This window comes from Trachurus trachurus (genome assembly GCF_905171665.1).
Source record: "Trachurus trachurus genome assembly, chromosome: 2".
Lineage (NCBI taxonomy): Eukaryota > Metazoa > Chordata > Actinopteri > Carangiformes > Carangidae > Trachurus > Trachurus trachurus.
In genome coordinates, this window is record NC_139914.1 from 14,683,664 (window position 1) to 14,693,058 (window position 9,395).

A 9,395-nucleotide genomic window follows, 5' to 3' on the forward strand; every position below is an offset into this window, starting at 1 on the left:
AATGAATGAAAACCTGAAGTAAAGATGTAAGATGCCTGGTCTTTGAGCTAAGTCGCATTCCCTGACGCTTGTAGACCAGGCCATGTGGCTGCAGGTCTTCGTTCCAACCAAGCAGCAGTACACCAGACTTGACTCATTCTGCTTGTTTCAACCACGAGCACTTTAGACTAACAGCAGTGTTAGTCACACAGTTGCCTCCATCTTGTTCAGTCAGACAGGACTACCTGCAACTCATGCTGAATGTGTCCTTTGTCTTTCAAACACTGCTTGTCCATGTTGTTTCTTTCAGGAGCTGCTGTCACCTTGAGTCCAGAAGAACTTCACCACCTGGTTCAAAGACATTGAAGACTCAACCATGTTAATCGTGTGGAAATGCTTGAGATCATCTCTGGTTTGTGCCATGTGCTTCACTGGGTGAGTCGGCCATCTTGTAGACCAGGCCATGTGGCTGCAGGTGTTTGTTCCAACCAAGAAGCACTCTTCTTGGTTGGAACGAAGACCTGCAGCCACATGGCCTGGTCTACAAGCGTCAGGGAATGCGACCTTGCTCAGAGACCAGGCATCTTACATCTTTACTTCAGGTTTTCATTCATTCGATGTGTTTGTTTCACTCTCTTACAGGTTTTCAACCCTGAGCTGACTGGCTACCATGAGCTTCTACTACTGCCACCTCTACTTGGTAAGAAACACTCAAAAAGCATACACAGAAACCTTTACTTACTTCCCCATGCACATAGACACACAGTTACCTGCATCTTGTTCAGTCTGAAAGACAAAGGACACATTCAACATGAGTTGCAGGCGCAAGCGTCAGGAAATGCGACTTTGCTCAAAGACCAGGCATCTTACATCTTTACTTCAGGTTTTCATTTAATAGTTTGTTTCACTCTATCTTTGTCTCTCTTGCAGGTTTTCAACCCTGAGCTGACTGGCTACCATGTGCTTCTACTACTGCCACCTCTACTTGGTAAGAAACACTCAAAGCATACTGTTGAATACACACAGAAACCTTTACTTACTTCCACAACACAGTTACCTCCATCTTGTTCAGTCTGAAAGACAAAGGACACATTCAGCATGAGTTGCAGGTAGTCCTGTCTATGTGTCTTGTGGAAGTAAGTAAAGATTTCTGTGTGTATTCAACAGTATGCTTTGAGTGTTTCTTACCAAGTAGAGGTGGCAGTAGTAGAAGCACATGGTAGCCAGTCAGCTCAGGGTTGAAAACCTGCAAAAGAGACAAAGATAGAGTGAAACAAACACATCAAATGAATAAAAAACCTGAAGTAAAGATGTAAAATGCCTGGTCTTTGAGCTAAGTCGCATTCCCTGACGCTTGTAGACCAGGCCATGTGGCCACTTACCCAGTGAAGCACATGGCACAAACCAGAGATGGATCTCAAACATTTCCACACGATTAACATCGTTGAGTCTTCAATGTCTTTGAACCAGGTGGTGAAGTTCTTCTGGACTCAAGGTGACAGCAGCTCCTGAAAGAGAGAACATGGACAAGCAGTGTTAGACAGGACTACTGCAACTCATGCTGAATGTGTCCTTTGTCTTTCAGACTGAACAAGATGCAGGTAACTGTGTGACTATGTGTCTTGTGGAAGTAAATAAAGATTGCTGTGTGTATTCAACAGTATGCTTTGAGAGTGTTTCTTACCAAGTAGAGGTGGCAGTAGTAGAAGCTCATGGTAGCCAGTCAGCTCAGGGTTGAAAACCTGCAAAAGAGACAAAGATGAGTGAAACAAACACATCAAATGAATAAAAACCTGAAGTAAAGATGTAAGATGCCTGGTCTTTGAGCTAAGTTGCTTCCCCTGACGCTCCAGTGCAGAATGACTATATGTAGGACGCTGCTCCTCTGGTTGATGCAGCTGATCGTCAGGACAGAGTGAAGACACCTGATGCTCGGCCAATGGAGAAGCAGCTCCTCCTTCCTGGATGACGTCATCTCTTCAGCTCAACATTCAACCTGTGTTCTAACTATATATATATATATAGCCTCATCTTTATTTTGGCCTCCTGTGTGGACGATGTCCTCAAGCAATAAGGCAAAGATGCAGTAGACCGACACAAGTTGTGGTAGAAAAAAATACAAATACAAAAATTGAATAGACAATCACAAACACATGTATTGTTGACCATATATACACACACACACACATGGCTACACATCAATGAAAAACAAACTACCCTTGTGTGTGTTCGGCTAGAAACACTGTCCTAGATCAGCACTGATCAGCAGCGTCATGCTATACCTGCAGATATACATACACACATGTATTGTTGACCATAGCTTTAGTATGTACAGTTACAATGAACTGGTCATATATAAACCTACTGAATACACACATGGCTACTGAGGTCTCAAAGGGAACCCCAGAAAAACATTTAGAAATGCTCATTATTTACTCTTTGTATATACTTTTATATATTGCTCTTCCCCTGGCACAACAGTATTGTTATGTACATACATATGTTAAGTTCCAACACATCTCACCTTATCTTAGATCTAGTGCTGGTGTAGTGGATTTCGTTTTGGCTTTGGACTCAAGAGATTGTTGGTTCGAGTCCTGGTGTTGGCTTCTTGGTTTTCTCCTTCTTTGTATGTGCTGCTTTGACGATGTCAGATACACTATGACCACACTTTCTCACACTGATTAATGGTTGAGTGGTTTACGTTGCCGCTTTGGGTGCAGCAGACCACGGGTTCGGTCCCGAGCGCCGACAGCGACAAGTTTTCTCCTTAAGTTTCTTTGTAGCTGCTCTGACGATGTCAAATACACTATGACCAATCACTTGTCTCAGGTTCGGTGGCCGAGTGTGTTGCGTTACCGCTTTGGGTAGCGAAGGTCACGGGTTCGCGCCCAAGTGCTTTCTTGGTTTCCTCCTTAAGTTTCCTTGTATGTGCTGCTTTGACGATGTCAAATACACTATGACCAAAGTGTTTGTCACACCGATTAATGGTATAGTGGGTACCGCTGCCGCTTTGAGTGCAGCAGACCACGGGTTCGATCCCCAGGGCGGAAAGACAGAGAGAAAGGAAGAAGGCCGAGTGGAGAGATGCATGAGAAGTGAGTAAATAAGAGGGATTTTGTTGACTTTATTACTTGAAAATACAATAATAGTTAATAATAGTTTCTACTTTTGTTTATTTTTATTTACTACTTACTTTTAGTTACTTATTATTACTTTTATTTTTATTTATTTTTCTACTTTTAACTAGTCAATTCTACTTTTAGTTCCTATTTAGAACCTATTTAGGACCTATCTAATCACATTCATACAGACAGGACGAACAACACAACACAGAGACGAACGAGACGAACGACACATAAGTCGGGCCCAGTCGGGTCAAGTCAGGACCGGTAGGGGCCGGTCAGGCCCGGTAGGGGCCGGTCGGGTCGGGTCAGGACCAGTGGGGTCCAGTTGGGTCGGGTCGTGACCGGTAGGGGCCGGTCATTAGTCGGCAACGCCCTTGTCCGGCCTTCTTCTGTCCCACCGTTGGGGAGGGGAGGGGACTGCTCCCACTGGGGCTCGAACCCGTGATCTTCGCTACCCAAAGCGGTAACGCAACACACTCGACCACCGAGCCCGAGACAATGCACTGGTCATAGTGTATTTGACATCGTCAGAGCAGCGACAAAGAAACTTAAGGAGAAAACTTCTCTCTGTCTCCCCTGAGGATCGAACCCGTGGTCTGCTGCACCCAAAGCGGCAGCGTAACCCACTCAGCCATTAATCAGTGTAACAAGTTGGTCATAGTGTATCTGAGATCGTCAAAGCAGCACAAAGAAGGAGAAAAGCAAGAAGCCAACACCAGGACTCGAACCAACAATCTCTTGAGTTCAAAGTCAGGTGGATATCCACTACACCAGCACCACATCTATAACCAGATGTGTTGGAAGTTGTACAGACTCGTACGGCTGCACAAGACCACATAACAAAAGCTGTCAGCTGTGTTGACAGGCAAGTAGCCGATCCACTGCACTACTATCCACTAACAACTGACTCGTACTGTGGCTCAGCACCATATACAAACCATGCACAAACTAAAGTCAGCGCATAGTCTCGATCCAGCGACCTCCGCAGGCATTAACATGAGATGTTCCACTGCGCCACCAGACCACCAGCAGCTTTAGGTGTCAACATGTGGACTTAGTACTGAAGAGTGTTTGAATGTTGAGCTGAAGAGATTAAGAGAATAAGAGAATCATTTTGACAGTTTCCTTCATTGACATGTTTGGTTGGTCTTTGTTGATCAGATTGTTTTGGAGCAGGATGATGATGATGTTGATGATGATGTGATGAAAACTGTGCATGGTCTCGATCTCGCGACCACTGCGTTGACAGGCAAGGAGCAACTCCATTGCACCACGACTAGATGATACAAAAAAAAAAAAAAAACGGGAGTGATGATCGTGAGAGGATCCTGGTGTTCAGGGACCGACACACCCCTCAACCTTTTCTAGCATCATGAGAACAGCATGACGCTGATCTATGCTGTTTGACTCTATAGCTAGTTTGACTCATTTTCCAGCTAGAGATCTAGAGATCTAGAGGTCTAGAGATCAATCAATCAATCAATCAATCAATCAATCAATCAATCAATCAATCAATCAATCAATTTGTTTATTTCGGGCATGTCAATTTCATAGAGCCTATCTCAGTAACACAATGAAATCTCAGTAACACAATGAAAGACAGAAGAATTAAGAAATTAAACAACACCCTTTCTTGTAATTGGCGATTGGTATTTGTAGCTAGGACTGTCCTGATGGGTTGTGTGTGTGGAATCAGTAGCAGGTCCACACAGCTGGTAATCAACTTTTTTTTTTTAAACTTTATTAACACTTATGTACATAACAATACTGTTGTGCCAGGGGAAGAGCAATATATAAAAGTATAAATACACAAAGAGTAAATAATGAGCATTTGTAAATGTTTTTCTGGGGTTCCCTTTGAGACCTCAGTAGCCATGTGTGTATTCAGTAGGTTTATATATGACCAGTTAATTGTAACTGTACATACTAAAGCTATGGTCAACAATACATGTGTTAATGTATATCTGCAGGTATAGCATGACGCTGCTGATCTATGCTGTTTGGCTCTATAGCTAGTTTGGCTCATTTTCAGCTAGAAACAGACACATAGATCAGCACCGTGCAGATCTAGGTGTCTGTTTCTAGCATAGACTCATACAGCATAGATCAGGTGCTGTTTGATCAGTGCTGATCTAGGACAGTGTTTCTAGCCCAACACACACAAGGGTAGTTTGTTTTTCATTGATGTGTAGCCATGTGTGTGTGTGTGTGTGTATATATATATATATATATATATATATATATATATGGTCAACAATACATGTGTTTGTGATTGTCTATTCAATTATTGTATTTGTATTTTTTTCTACCACAACTTGTGTCTGTCTACTGCATCTTTGCCTTATTGCTTGAGGACATCATCCACACAGGAGGCCAGAATAAAGATGAGGCTATAGTTAGAAAAAAGAAAGTATTTAGAGGTGACAAACTCTTTATTTTAATTCTCACACTGACACATATTGTAGACTGGAGAGAAATAGGGTAATACTGTTACCACTCCCCAGAACATTAAATCCCTGACATGCACCAAAGAATTTAAGACAATTTAAAAGACACTTAAACTGCTTTTTATTTAACATCCTAACATACAGTCAACACTGAAAAGCTTTGAAAAAAAAGATTGAATGTTGAGCTGAAGAGATGACGTCATCCAGGAAGGAGGAGCTGCTTCTCCATTGGCCGAGCATCAGGTGTCTTCACTCTGTCCTGACGATCAGCTGCATCAACCAGAGGAGCAGCGTCCTACATATAGTCATTCTGCACTGGAGCGTCAGGGGAAGCGACTTAGCTCAAAGACCAGGCATCTTACATCTTTACTTCAGGTTTTTATTCATTTGATGTGTTTGTTTCACTCATCTTTGTCTCTTTTGCAGGTTTTCAACCCTGAGCTGACTGGCTACCATGAGCTTCTACTACTGCCACCTCTACTTGGTAAGAAACACTCTCAAAGCATACTGTTGAATACACACAGCAATCTTTATTTACTTCCACAAGACACACAGTCACAGTTGCCTCCATCTTGTTCAGTCTGAAAGACAAAGGACACATTCAGCATGAGTTGCAGGTCGTCCTGTCTAACACTGCTTGTCCATGTTCTCTCTTTCAGGAGCTGCTGTCACCTTGAGTCCAGAAGAACTTCACCACCTGGTTCAAAGACATTGAAGACTCAACCATGTTAATCATGTGGAAATGCTTGAGATCATCTCTGGTTTGTGCCATGTGCTTCACTGGGTGAGTCGGCCATCTTGTAGACCAGGCCATGTGGCTGCAGGTGTTTGTTCCAACCAAGAAGAGCACTTTAGACTGAGTCAAGTCTGGTACTGCTGCTTGGTTGGAACAAACACCTGCAGCCACATGGCCTGGTCTACAAGATGGCCGACTCACCCAGTCAAGCACATGGCACAAACCTGGGATGGATCAAGGTTAAACAATGTGAAGTTGTTTGTAAATGAAATAAAGTACAAAATAAAAACCAAACCTGAAGTCAAAGATCTAAGAGTTGTGCGTCCATGGCGTTGCGTTGGCTAAGTCGCACCTGTCGCCTTCCCTGACGCTCCAGTGCAGAGTGACTATCTGTAGGACGCTGCTCCTCTGGTGGCTGCAGCTGATCGTCAGGACAGAGTGAAGACACCTGAGCAACATAAGCAAGTAAAAAATAAAACACACACAAGTTGCAGTAGTATTTTAAAAAAGATAGAAATAAAAAACTTTAACATACAATATAAATTTAAAACACATGTATTGTTGACCACAGCTTTAGTATGTACAGTTAGAATTAGCTGGTCATATATAAACACACACGGCTACGTATCAATGAGGGAAAAACAAACTCCCATTAATGAGAAATAAAGAAATGCTCTTACTGCTGTCAGTCAGTCAATCAGCTCCTCCTGCTTCATCTTCACAACACTCTGAATGTTTTAGTGTGTCTGTTGTCCAGGTGGAGAGTCAGTCACACTCATCCTGACATGTAGAAATGTTGGAGCTGCAGCAGTTGAGCTACAAATCACTTCCATTGTGTTTTCTCAGTCCTGGCTCCACATGCTGGTTTGTCTCCATCTGGTGGTCAAAGCAGAGAATTACACCAGCTTAGTTTGAAATGACTGAAAACATAAAGTTGACGTTTTAAACATTAATATGTTGACAAACTCTTTCTTATTAACTCTCAAACTGACACTATGCAGATAAAAATAATAAAGACTGTTAGCTGGAGAAAAAGTATCGATTGTTGTGTTAAAAATGCTGCATGCTTCATCTACTGTCCTGCTTCTTTTGAACATGACAAATAAACCTTTTGAAACTTTACACTTGTCTGTTGTGAGTGAACTGAGCTCTGACTGATGACGACTAACCATTATTGTGTTAAAATAAAGAGTTTCTATCCAGCTATCTAGATTTTTAAAATGAAATTTAGAAAACTGCGTATATATATTCTGCCACTTTTGGCACAACAATCACTCCTCAGATTAACATGTCTGTTTCTGTCTGTGTGTTTGGGTATTTCAGGCTGCATATAAAGATCTACTACATTACAACTACTACTACTACTACTACTACTACTACATCTCCACATACTGTCAGAGCACAAAGTCCAGTCTGGTCCTCACCTCTCCTCTTGGTCCTGAAGACTCCATGGGATCGTTCCACAGACCCACGCTGCTCCATGATGGAACCTGATTGGTCGGCTGACTGCAGTCTGCCCGACGACCACTTCTGATTGGTGGAGAAAAAGAAAAGAAAAGAAAACAGAGTTACTAACTTTCACCACTGGACAGGCAGATGAATTCTACATGACATTCATTCAGATGAAGGCATCACTGTCCTAATAAAAACCTGTGGTCATTTAAAGGGATAGTTCAACATTTTGGCAAATTAGCAAGACTAATGTTTGACTTAGCTAGTTAGCTAAAGTTAGTCACAGTATTTCTATTGTATCGATATGTTTATATTCAATTGTGATGTGATACGACATTGGTTCCTGTTCTAATAAAAATATATATATATACAAAAGAACTAATATTTACACCTGCTGCTAATGTGTTAGCTGCAAACCAATACAAAGCATCATTTGGACCAAATCTACTAATGAACACACTGAGCAATCTGGTCCAATCAGAGAGCTCCCTGCCTGCAGGAGGAGAATCTAATCTAATTTACATCTGTGAGTTAACACAGTGTTGGATTATTCTGTTATTGATTATTGCACATGACTATATTGTACAAGGTGGAATACAAGTGTCCAGGGATCGATCGATCAATCAATCAATCAATCAATCAATCAATCAATCAATCAATCAATCAATCAATCAATCAATCAATCAATCAATCAATCAGCTGACTGTAGATGATGAACAGATTGATGGCCACTGACAGACATGTGTTAGTTAGCTACAATCAACACTTGGTTTGTAGCTGCAGTTGCCTTCAGGGACAGGACACAGCGTGGGATCATTTCTACCAGTGCTGATGAAAACTGACACTTCAGAGCTTTTTCCAACCACATCAAGTGAATAAAGACTCAACATGTTTTGCAATATGGAGCAGAAACAGAGAGACGATGGACATGTTGACTGCTGCTGCAGCTCTGTCTGTCTTCATTTACTGTCCTGCTTCTTTAGGACAAATACACCTTTGGAAACTTTACACTGAGCTCTGTGGTGACTGATAGGCTAAAGGCTTCACCATCCATCCATGTGAAAAGATGCTAACATTTCTCTGTAACAGGACAGAGTTGAACCATGAACTGATCCAGCAGCAGCAGCAGCGACTCTGTCCTCTTTGTCTTTACAGACTTCTGCTTCATTCTGAGACATTTCCACATGTTTCTAATCAAATCAATCATTTCTTATTGGACACGATAATAAATAATCATGTTCCTGACATGAAAACACTGAGTGAAGTTTACAAAGACAGAGGAACAGCTTCCTGTTCAGCTGCTGCTAACAGTTAGCTGCTAGCTGCTAACAGTTGCTAGCTGTGTTAGCTGTGACCGTTGACGTACGGAGCAGATTCTAACGTCTCTTTCTACGTCATTACGTCTCTGCTACTTCAACAGCTTCTTCATTAACTTCTCTCTTTTCACTAGTGAAGGTTTTTATCACTCACGGTGAGTTGGAGCGAAGTTGACGGCGTCTCAGGTGATCTTCAGGTGTGTTTACCTCACACAGGTGAACCAGGAAGTGAACCGGAAGTGGCTGCGGCTTCAACAGCAGCGCCACCTGGCGGCGAGGAGGAGGAGCGGGAGAAGTTCACTTTGTAACGGTCTTCTACTCTGGACTTGTGTTCGCA